This window comes from Bombus terrestris, chromosome 13, assembly GCF_910591885.1.
Source record: "Bombus terrestris chromosome 13, iyBomTerr1.2, whole genome shotgun sequence".
NCBI lineage: Eukaryota > Metazoa > Arthropoda > Insecta > Hymenoptera > Apidae > Bombus > Bombus terrestris.
Genome location: NC_063281.1, coordinates 8,015,126 through 8,027,289, shown reverse-complemented (window position 1 = coordinate 8,027,289; position 12,164 = coordinate 8,015,126). Strand labels below are relative to the sequence as shown.

At 37.9% G+C, this 12,164-nt stretch overlaps 1 protein-coding gene across 1 annotated transcript in view; it reads left to right on the top strand.

Moving 5' to 3' along the window:
- The window catches only part of LOC100643339, a 138,808-nt gene that overhangs the window by 50,612 nt on the left and 76,032 nt on the right, over nucleotides 1-12,164 (top strand). Inside the window, exon 2 of the mRNA XM_012315328.3 lies at nucleotides 1,722-1,850. The gene's annotated coding sequence lies outside the window, so the exon portion shown is untranslated. The remainder of the gene's footprint in view (nucleotides 1-1,721; nucleotides 1,851-12,164) is intronic.

Sequence of the window (12,164 nt, the reverse complement as noted above, 5' to 3'; positions counted from 1 at the left end):
ACAAAGTTACCAACGGACACGAACCTCGTACACTCTATGTCGTAGCGATACCGTGTACCCGAGTGATACGAGCAGCATGAAGAGGTCTGCGAACTCCTGCAGGTGAAAAAGAAGAGACAAGGGTCTGAGAGTGTTAACACGCAGATGAATGTGGATCAGGGAGGATTGTAAGGACGGGCTTCTTCTTTTTTTTTTTTTTTTTCTATCACTCCCTTCGAGATCATTTTCTCGATAGGGGTGACGTTCTGGAAAATTGTAGTTTGCCTAGCCTGATCCGTTCTAGGTTCTTTCATCGGTTCGTGTTTATTGAATGAGCGTCAGAACGGTTCAGTACTCTCGCTATATTTTCTAATTCGTTTCCTTAAACCAAACCTACATCCAAACCTTCACCCAAGATTAGGTTTATGGTTATGGTTAAGGTGTTGGGGTCAACGTTTGGACGAAGGTTTGGGTGATGGTTTAGACTAGAGCAAAAGAAAAAGCATCCTCTATTTTTGGCTCTTCTTCAAGCCTACAAACTTTCACTGAAATCGAAGACGCAACGATCACGATCTTTTCTAATTAACAGCAGGGGGCGATGGAGCTTGGCTATTTTAATTTAGGTAAAACAACTTCTTCTATTGAATTTTAAAAGAGCAATACTGTATTTCTATTTTATCGTAGAACATGATTTTATTTGGTTTATTTCACTCATTAAATGAAATAATATATAATTATAATTATATATATAACTATATAATACTATAACTAATAATAACATATATATGTAACTTGCGAGACAATTTAATTCAGATTCAGTGATTTTGAGGCACATTTTTTGATATTAATCTGATGAAACTAAGTTTGGAGTAGCTATAAAACGAGCAACGCAAGGGAAAATAATGGGATTTTTCGGGTAAATTTTGCACTAAGGCAGGAAGTTTGCACGCAATTAAGCCGTAGTCAAGCGCGTCAAATTGAATGTTGCTCGATTAATTTTCGTTGGTAAAATATTCGCCGGCGACTCCGCGTTGCTCTGTCTCAAGATGAAATTTAATTATGCGAGTTAGCTTCACTCGGCCACACCGCGTTTTTTTCACACTAATAGGCTTATTAGTTTGTTATTCGTAGCTCGACGCCGCTACCCGAGAAGTTTTATGCGACCACCACGGACAGCTTTAATTGGGTATCACTTCATTCCACATGTGCACCTTTTTTAGTCCTCTAGATCTCCACCGAATGAAATAATTTGTTATTCTATCGCGCACCCGTGCCACATAAACAGTTCCTGTCTTATGCTTTTATTGTCACTTGCTATTTACGAAGATCAACAACTACATCAGAAAAAAATCATAGTAAAAAGCCATAATATACGTTAAATTGATACATTTTAGAAAATTGATTTCCTATGTTCTCTAGAAAATTATTAAAACTCTTCATGCTGTAAAAATCGTAAAAATATCGTGATTACATTATGGAATACAAATTGCCTGGTCCACTAAAAGACGTAGACCATAGCGTTCGTCTTAAGAACGGGTTAATTAGGTAAAGAATAGAGGAGCGATAATGTTCGAGTGTGTGCCGTTTCACGAGCGAGCGAGTAAAGAGCCATTGAAAATAAGGCTGCATTTAGAAAACCATTGGCAATGCCGCGTCCCCGTTTTCCTCTTTAACCTTAAAACACGAAATTCTCGTTTACGAAATTCACGGAGATTGATAAGCGTTATTTTGATCTTTTGTAGGAAGTAGCTGAACACCCGTGGGACAACGCGATTCAGGGTGGAAACAGAAGGCAGAGTGAGGCAAATCCAGAACGACGGGGGAGTGTGACTGAATAATCGTGGAAACTTAAACAGAAATTCTGGGTCAAGGTGAGTTTCTTTCCATCTCGAATAACGAAATTTTATTCTTCCGTCTGGAACTCACGGTACTAGCCTCTCGCAAACTCATTATTATAATACTGTACCTTTATAATCTGTGTAAGGGTGGAAATTAATTGCCAAAGAAATTCCTTTCTTTAGAGTATTTCATATTTAATTCTAACTCGACTTCGCTTTAACATATTATCGTTTATAGTACAAAAAAAAAAAAGAAAATATTCTGCCAGAATTCAGTTTTATTTAATCGGAGCAAGATCTTCATCAGTACTTACAAATTACGATGCTTCTGGTACAATTAGCAGTACCATTTTCTACGACTACGCCGTTAGTCGAAGTTCTGTTGGAGATTTCTTCTAACTTCGCTCGAGAAGGATGCTCGAGAAGAACAGAAACTTGCGAATAAATTTTGATTGCCAGTTACGAGTGAAAGCGGGCAAGGAGGCTGGCGGTGATCATTGTCTCTGTTGCTAATTAATTTCGACTCGCCGATTTCTCAAGAAAGTTTGAACGAGGTCCGGCGTAACTTCTCACGGGACGTAACCTTAAATGAGGTAGAGAAAACACTGGTGTATAGGGGAAGAGTAGAAGAGGATAGTCGGGGCTAGGAGAGCGTGGAAATCCTAGAAAGCCTCGGGGTCAGATAGCACGCTGGCGACGGCATTTGAACTTTGTCTAAGCAGAAACAGAGTCGTTTCCGAGTTAGCTCGGATTAATTCTGAAAGTTCCATGAGGTAACCCTCGAAGGGTTGAAGTACGGGTGTCGAGCTTCCGCTCACGGGATCTCAGGGGGATGGTTATTAAATTTTGATACTCCGGATTCCTGACTTTCCCTCCTGACAAACTTGCGTCGTTTTCTACGCTACACTACCAATACTGTTGTGAAACATTCGGAATAATTTCGGCTGTCGAAAGTTTCTTAGTACGAACGAAGAGAAGTTTTGCCCGTGGCGCTAGCAAATTCTAAATGGAAGTTTTCGTTTCAAATTTCAAATGTTCCAATTTACGAATTTTCAAATTGCGAATCACCCAATTTTTAGATATTCAAATTAAAAGTTGTTAAATTAAAATTACCGAATTTCAAGTATAACAATTTTCTCAAAAAGCTTTCTAAACATTCGTATTTCCAACAATAGTCACGATAGTACGGGTAAAAGAGTAGAGTAAGAAGTAACATTAACGGCGATGAAATCTGTTCTAGCAATTGAGAAGATTTTTTCTTGCTGATCATAGCTGCCAGTTCTGAAGGATTTGTAGACAAGAAACGAGCAGATGCTAAAGTTCCCTAGAATCATAGGGATCGTACGTCATACAAACATGTCGGTATATGCACGCGAATTGAGGTGGGGCGAAATTTCAGACATGAAGATTTCGTTGAACTAATACCCGTGGGGCAAGAAATTGCAAACAAGATCTTCTCGTCGCCACCTGAAATTAATCCTTCGCGTGCAACAGATGAGACTTTGCTGTATGTGGCTCCTTGCTCATCTTTCAAGTTGTATCTCGATAATGATCGACCAAACAAATTGGAAAAACGATTTGAATATTTCGATATAAATTTTTATTAATCTTTGGGAGATTCTTTCTAATGTTTTAGTAATTTTTTTACATTATATATCCATCAAACCTAAAATGAAAGTTACGAAGTTTTCCAAAACACTGCATTTCTAATCCTGATATGTAGGCTGTCGTTTCTTCAAAAAGAACTTCTCAAATGCTCGTACTTTATTTCACGAGTATTTCTCAATTTTCAAGGAGAATTTGAAGCATAAATTTAGAAACTGCTCAGTGAAATGCATTGGTTTCAGAAACGCGAGAAAGGATTTCCAGACGGAGAAAAACGCTTCGAATTTCTTCCAAGCGATTCTGTCAATATTATATGGTCCGCTGAATTCCGACCTGGTTAATGAGATCATTTCCGTTTCTTTCTTCTTTATTCCAGTTTCCGCGTGTACCTGTTTTATCACTTTACCAGCGAGGAGAACATTCTCACCTTTCCACATTATTTCTTTGAAAACTCGACAACTATACGTAATTGCTTTCTGTCGTTTGCGTCTTCGCTCATTCTGACAATAAAATACTTCGTTCTCCTCCTTGTCACGAATACGGCTGCGTTTTCTGTAAAACGACAACAAGTCGATACAAGAATCATTTCTCCGCGACGTGAGTCTTGTTTCGTTCGAATTTCAAGATTTCATTTAATTTCCTTGCCTCCTATCTGTCATATCAAACTGTCGTTTCGATCCTCCGATTGCGCAGAATAAGCTTGGTTTTCCTGTCAAAGTGGAACTCACCTCGAATTGCCCTGCTTAGGAAATCAATGAATTCTCATACTAGTTATAACATTATTTTCAAGGCAACATTCATAATATCTACCGTTATATGATTTTATTAAAAAATTACCTCAAAAACTCATAAGAAATCTCTATATTCCTCTCAATATTTTATCAAATCCTCTTTTACCTTAATCCACAATAATTCGGAACATAGCCATTTTTTCTGGACCAAATGCCTCCGTCCCGAAGCGTCTTCCGTTTCCCGAGATATCGTTGCTCAAAGCGAGACTTAATTTGTCGCCATTCTCGTACCTGATACTCGCACGTCATCACAAACCTGCCTCACCAACCTGCCTGCATCCCATTGCGTGCACTGGTCACTGGTAAACGCTGATCCAACAGTTTTTTTTTTTTTTTACTGCTGCTGGAAAAAAAAATAGGTCACAGTGCATCCAAGAATTCAGCGCCTGTACGCTTGCACTTTGAGGCCCCGGCAACCATTTGAGATATCGGTATGAAGTAAACCGCGTTTTAAAGGCCGTGCATCCTATTACGTTCTAAAAATATATTCGTAAGAAACTTCGTAGTTTTTCCGGGTGTATTTTGCCTCAAAGAATATCATTACCTTTACGTTTGAGTGCTATTAAGCGGTTCTGAATATAGTTGTGTTAAAGGCTTCGACTGTATGATTCGTGACACTTTTAAGATTTTGTCTGTTTTTCTGGTCTTTGGAAGATAGAATCTAACACTTCTATTGTCTGGATAGACAGTACTCGGATCATGTTCTTGATATTATTTTTGTATTTATAGTTCTTTATTATTATTATTAAAGAGTCTCGGTGTCCCTTTCAGGACAAAAACGTGTCAAAGATATAATGAGAGAAGATACGAATGGGAGGTTTTAGAAAACTTCGAAACACACAATTTGAGATAGCTTTTCACAGTGGTAAATCAACAACTTTGGAGAAATTTGTTCTTCGGGTATATTAGTCGGTAGATACGTACGAATCTTTGCAAAGATAGAGTGCTGCTGCAAAATTCACGAGTACCGACAGTTTGCGCTAATCCTGTTTAAATGCGTAGCAATGTTACGACGAGGATCGTGAAAGAATATCGGGATTTTCCGATACAGTTTTATTTTTGTCGCTGGTAGGTCGAACGAAAATCTTGTTTCTCGTCGTTGGTTCGCATAGCGCTCTCGACAGCGCAGCGTCGTTAAAACGACGTTAGAGACCTCACCTACGGGATATACGCAGTTATTCGCTCACCCCCGGGAAATTGCTTGTGAAAGCTTGCCGTACATAAAACCCTTTCCAGCTAGCGAGCGGCGCGGAATAAATTTTTTTTTCGAAAAGCTGTTGCGGCGATACTTACTCTCGATGTCCCCGTAGAACGATGCGGGCCGATTGATCGCAACAGAGTTTTCCATCGGACACAAAAAACGCTCTGTTCTGTCTGCCTTGCTTCTCTTTCCATTTCCTTCGCAAAATAACAGGACAAATCAGATAACGAACCGGGAATAGCCAATCGGATTTTCAAACGGGACACAATCCAGCTTGATATTGGAAAGCTCATCGTACAGAGTTCAATGAAATTATTCGACGCTAACACGTTGCTTTCTAACTTGATTTCCAGCAAATTTCCTGCCGCTTTCATTCGGCGTTTCCCGGGGATTCATGTAACCTGTTCATGAAGAAACTTGCTCGCGAACAGGATTCCAAGAAAAATCGAACCTTGTGATCCAACGTCGACTGATTTGTGTGTTGCGAATGGTCGAGCTGGATATACGTCAAGTGTGTTTTATCGCGGAACGCAGGTCGATAGGCAGATACAGTCATTACAAATGGAGCAACTGATAACATTCGCGCCCCTATGTTTCCGATTTTGCACTCCAGTTCTATATAACTTTGCTCTACTTTCGTGCTATCCTTCGTATCACGCAAAACCTCTAATTCACTCAAGATATACTGCAGTAGAGTGCTAAAATACTTGAACACACGACTCACTAAGGAGACAAAGATCCGTTTCAACGACTCTTTCCAACCAGGCCGACTGATAACAACGACCAAGGGACAGAGTTTGTAAGTTTAATCGTAGTTTGACGGACGTTGCCCCAATTTCGCGATGTTACGTGGTATTCTTGTTATAAGAAATACGGCACGACGGAGATCGCCAAGAAGGCAGAATACCATTTCGATGGTACTTCGTCAAAACTCGTCAAATGGGAAACGAGCCCGTTACAGCAGCGTTGGAAATTATTCGAAGGGATTTCAAGCTGCTTCAGCTGCTCGGCTAACCTCCATAAAAGCCATATCCTGAAAATTGAAAACATTTCACGAGCGAATGGATAACGAAACGATGAGCAGAGTGCACTCGGATTATCGAGAAGTCGCTTGACCAGAGTTGGCCAGTACTAAATGGAAATCGGTCATTAGATTTTTTTTTCCACTGGCAGCAGAAAAATGCGTATGTACGGAAATTCGATGTGAAATTTTTTAGCGATTTTCATTGTTAGTATCATGGAATTACGTGGTTCACAAAGTGGCCTCTCGTAGTAGCACTTAGAAGCGTGCTCCGGCAGCTAAGCCCATCTCTGTTGCTGCAACTGTGTCAAACATTATGCAGGCAAGCAAAAGCCACTTGAAATGCAAATATTTGCAGCGGGCGTAATTAAAGCCCTTGTAAGTTTCAGTTGTTGGATCGGCACCCGTTGTTGGGAAAAATATTGTCCTTCGCATAAGAAATTTCTTTACAAGGTTCCTCTGTGAATTTTTCCAAATCATCGACGAGATAAATTTAAGAGTGCTGAAGAATTTTATTCCTTCGTGTGTATTATCAACATTTTCAAAGATACAATGGAAGGACCTGCGAATATTTAATGCCTTTCGTATATTTATAAATAAAATAAAACAACATTGTTCTAATATTCTTAGAACGATATCGTTGTTAGGAAGTAAATGCAAAGGGATCCGCGAACACATTCAACGAAAAACATCCTATAAGACAATAAGGACATAGAATATTGTAACAGAATTCTATTTCCATGGTGCATATCGATTTTCGTGGATTGGAAAATTGCGAGGAGGTTTGAAATAACGAGTACATGCCGTTATTGGATCGCTGTTATGGTTGCCTGGAAAAAGTACCGGTTTTTATACTCGAAGGTCCATTGAAAGGGACTTTTCCCTGATACTTGCTGAATCGCTGGCAAATTTAACGAGACACATTCTGTAGATTATATAAAAGGGAGCCTAGAATTTTGAGATATCAAACATTTTAAGAACGTTGTTATTTTTAAATCATTTGGAAATCGATAAAATCACGTTATTCGCAGAATCTTCCATTTATAACTACAAAGCAGCAATTAAAAATTGTTATATCACGAACGATGAAGATATAAATGTCAATGGAAGACAATAACACATAGATTGTGTAATATTGCAATATGTGTTTTACGTTATAAAGGATTCTTTTGTATTTTGTTCCGTGCGACGCAGATAAAGAGTATTGTTTCAATGGTTACAAAGTATCGAATTCGTCAGTGCAATCGAATGTTATTTACGAACGATTGCGTCTGCTGGTATAAATATTATATCTACGCGTGCACGAAAGCAAGATCTCTTTCTGGGGGGAGCATGTGCGTGCTTTTTTGCGGTGCGCTGGCAGAACGTAGTTTAAAAAGGTTCGGAACGTGAACTCGAGCGAACACGTTTGACCATTTGTCGAGAAAATTGGAATTCCTTTGGCAGAGAACGCGTGGCGATACAAGTGAAATAAAACATTACAATAATTTGCAATTTAATCAAATAAAGAAAAGCATTATCGCCGATGTTCATTCTCTTTCATCGTTTGGTTAATTTTACGCTTGAATACTAGAGGGAACGAAACTTTTAGTTCCACTTAAAAATCAACGATTATTTCTCCGCGTTAAAATTACCCATATAATTCTTCAAACCAAATTGATCCATCTTGGAACAAGAAATTGCATTAGTATCTCATCCTATCTGCCCTAGCAATTTTCTGTGAAACCAGAGGAAGAATCTTTCGTCATCTATCTTGACGCGATGCAAGCTATCTTTGCAGGCCGACTTGGCCTGACCTGTTTTAATTTTCAATTTCCACGGGAACAGGAAGCAACAACCACTTGGCTCGATAGCTAACCTTCTACTCCAGAGAACCATCTCGTCTCGACAATTATTTTCGAAGCGGTTACGGATTGCTGCGATCAAGTCGATTAAATATTAGTAACGTGAATCGATCGTGATCGTCGTTCGATTTTCAGCGCCGCGTTAATCGAGAGAAAACCGGCATTGATTTTCTTTCCGCCTTCCGGTCGGACCGGAGGTGTTTATCCGGGAACCAAGGGTAGGAAATTCGTGACGAGTTGGGGGGAACGAGCGGAGCAACACCGGAGAGACATTTCCATCACAAAAACGGCCGCTTTCGGTGGATCAAACCGGGAGGACGCCACTCGAATATGTATGGGGCCGAAAGGGGCCATCGGTACTCGACAGCCCTCGTTCGGGATATTCATCAGGAGTCCAGAACTTCCGTTTCCTCGAGTTCAGGTGCTGGATCAATTCATCGAGTGGAGATGAAGGAGTTTATGGAGATGAAGGAAGTTAAAATTAAGATGATCGCTCGCTGGGATTTTTGCGAAAGAAGCGGATGTGCAATTTCTTGAACGATAATCTTGAGTTTAATATTATAGAAGATTTAAATCAAACAATTTAGGGGGAAATTTTAATCGTCTAATCTGTTGAGCTTTCGACATTGAGAAATCAGATGGAAGAACAATTATCGAGCCGGCGATTGTGCAATTATTTTAATTCGTCGACGTTCGCAACGATGGCAATTGGATGTAATTTTTACAAAAGAGAGGAAAATTGAGAAATGAAATTGAAAGAGGATTCCTGGTAATTGTGTAATTATTTTTATTCACTTATTATTGATTATTGATTATTCATTGTTGGCTGTGATTTTTAGTAAGCAGTAATCTTGAATATAGTATTCTATGAAGTTTAGATAAAATATTTGAGGAATCGGTAATAAATTATCAAGATTGTTACACGTTGAATTTCCTATGGAGAGAAATTGAAACGACAGAAAAATTCTTGATAATTGTTGAAATTCGTTAATGCTTATGACGTTTCATTTTTTAATATTGCTTCTTACGACTTCCGCAAGCAATTGTACAAACGAGATAGAAATTCCAGTGTTGTCTGCCATTCCGCGTAATAGGATAAAGTTAAAAGAACTCATAGCACGGAATTGTTTTTCTACTTACCATTGTGCTCAATTCGATAAGTAGGGCATTGGAACAACATCGCAATGAACGGGCGCGGTGTTTCAGGACCTACTTAGAGAATTCTTTAAATTAAATTTTCTCGGTGCACTACTTCGAACGTTTACGTAATTTTCATTCCTTCCCAATAACAATCACGCGTATACATTACAGAATATCTGTTCCCGTTAATCAACGTTTTCCAAGCAGTTGGTTAAACACGAAAACGCAAGCGCGCGGAATAACGCTCTCGAAAATATATAGACGCAGTTAAAGGATTTTCCAACGTGATGCGCTCTAATTCCTTCCTACGTTCGAATTGAAACCAGCGAATTATTTCGAATCATCCTGAAAACTTGAAGAGGAATCTTTGCGACCACGATCGTCGGCGAATCTCTCTCTTATTCCACTTTGAAAAAGTTTGGGATAAAAACGTGACGTTATGAGGACAAGCGTAAACATTTTTGAAAAAGGATTTTTGAAAAGAAACCGAGAACGATTTATCAAAAGATCGGATTACCTCAGGGGGACGTGTTACTTGTGCTACAAAACGTTCGAATTCCGTTCAGGACGTTTCTGTATGGTCATCAAGGATGGAATATCGTGATCGTGGAGGAGAAAAAGGTATGAGTTATGTGGGATTGCCGTGACACTTTTGAAATCGTAACGCCGAATCAATGGTCCTTCGTTTGGTTGGCCAAGTTTTTCTTTTCTCTCCCCGACTCCCCTCCCCACCGCCTTGGGATTTTTATTGTGACTCGAACAAAATTGGAAGGATGAATGACGTATAACCGAATATAACTGCGAAAATCCATTGTCTGTCCAAGGAAAGGCGAACAAACAAAAAAATTCCGTTCGATAGAATGATTTTATCCGTGTATCAACGAATATCGAGAATCATTAAATTGCTCGAAACTTCAGGGACAATTTCACTTCGTTTTAAAAATATATACATATATATATCTGAAATGTTTATGTCTTTTGGTGTCGTGTTTATGCGTCTTTTGGTTTGGAAATTGACAAAATTTAAGAAGCATGTGAGAAGACAAAATGGAAAGAAAATTCGAGATTTCTGTAAGAGTAGAAGTTTCTATGGTGTGCAGTTATGTTGCTACGTCGGGTCCTGGAAGTTAACGTGACCGTCGTGCGAAATCCCAGTATGACCATCGAGAGAACGACAATAACCTTGAGGAACGAACATTTCCCAGACATTACCGATCTCTTCATCGATGTATCGTACTATTTTCTATCTTCTAATACCCAGTGGAACGTTGGAATACCTTCGATACCATCCGCGGTTTAGTATATTTGATACTTTATATTTCTTTAATAGTATTATAGAATACTGTTTCTTTTTCTATTCGGTATAAAATAATACTCACGTTTCGATGCTGAAATTATACACTGGCTCACGAAAGTTTAAACACTTATCATAGAAATATTTGATATATATAATTGTATGTGTTGTATAAAATTTTTTGAAATATCGTTAGCACCGTGATAAGACATAACTATTGTGATTGTATTGGTAAGACTTAAAACCAATCAGAAAATATATGTAAAAATTATAAAATATTTATATGATATTGCAAACATATATCTATTGTTAGTAAAAAAATTCTTAAAAAATCTTAGACATGTGACATGATCTATAAGGTTTTGATTTTATTTTATTTATCTACCATTCTATTGTTGTATCTTATTAAATTTTTTGATAAGTTTCTTTTTACTATATATTTGTATTTTATATTCATAAAATGAGAATATACAAGTGTTCGAATATTTTTGTAAGTCAGTTTTGTTTGTTAATATGGCATATTCTTGAACGTATTCAAAGGATCAAGGCTCGATCTGTATTTTCGGTGTTTGAATTATTTAAACTGACCATGAATGTTATCGACATGATCGTTTTCGGAGGTATTCCGGCATCCTCGGTTGTTTCACGTTCACAGCTGATTGAAGGCAATTTAATTTAATGCGCATTCAATATTTAATCCACTTAATATTAATCGTGATAGAGCTCTCGCCGCTTTCATTATACCTTTCAACCGTTTCATAAATGGAAAATTTCTCATCTACAACGGAACCGGTGTCGATTTATCTCAACGTTACAGTCGAATGCACGCACAAAAATATTGAAAAATGAAGGAACATCGTTTCCAACTCTTTGGTACACGATACAAAAGCTTTTCGACTGTGAAAAACAGATTCCTCTTTTATTTCCCATCATTTCAAATTTTGCGCAATAATCGATTTATTATATTCAAACCTAACTTTATGAACTTCTCACTGGCTCGTAAAAATGTTTGATTTTTTAGAAATATTTTCTGAATATATCATACGTATTATATAAAACATTTGAAAATTTCATTAGCACTTCAACGATTGTCCTGACTATATTGGCAAAATCTGAATCGAATCTGAAAATTTGTATAGCACAGGTGTACAGGATATTCATTGCAAGTATATACTTCCCCAAGATCAACAAAAATTATAGTAGTAAGCCACAGTATTTCGTAAGAAGTTTCAGCATTAATTATATGTTTGTCTAATTTCTTACTAAGCGTATGTTTGTAATAAATGCTTGCAACTTTTAGATGTTACGTTCTCGGATTTGATTCAAATTTTATCGATATAATCGTATCGTCAGGGTCTTGGTTAAAATGCTAATGAAATTCCAAAAAGTTTCGTATAACATTCGCTATATTATATTCGTCTTTAAAATTTTCAATGATATGTGTTCGAATC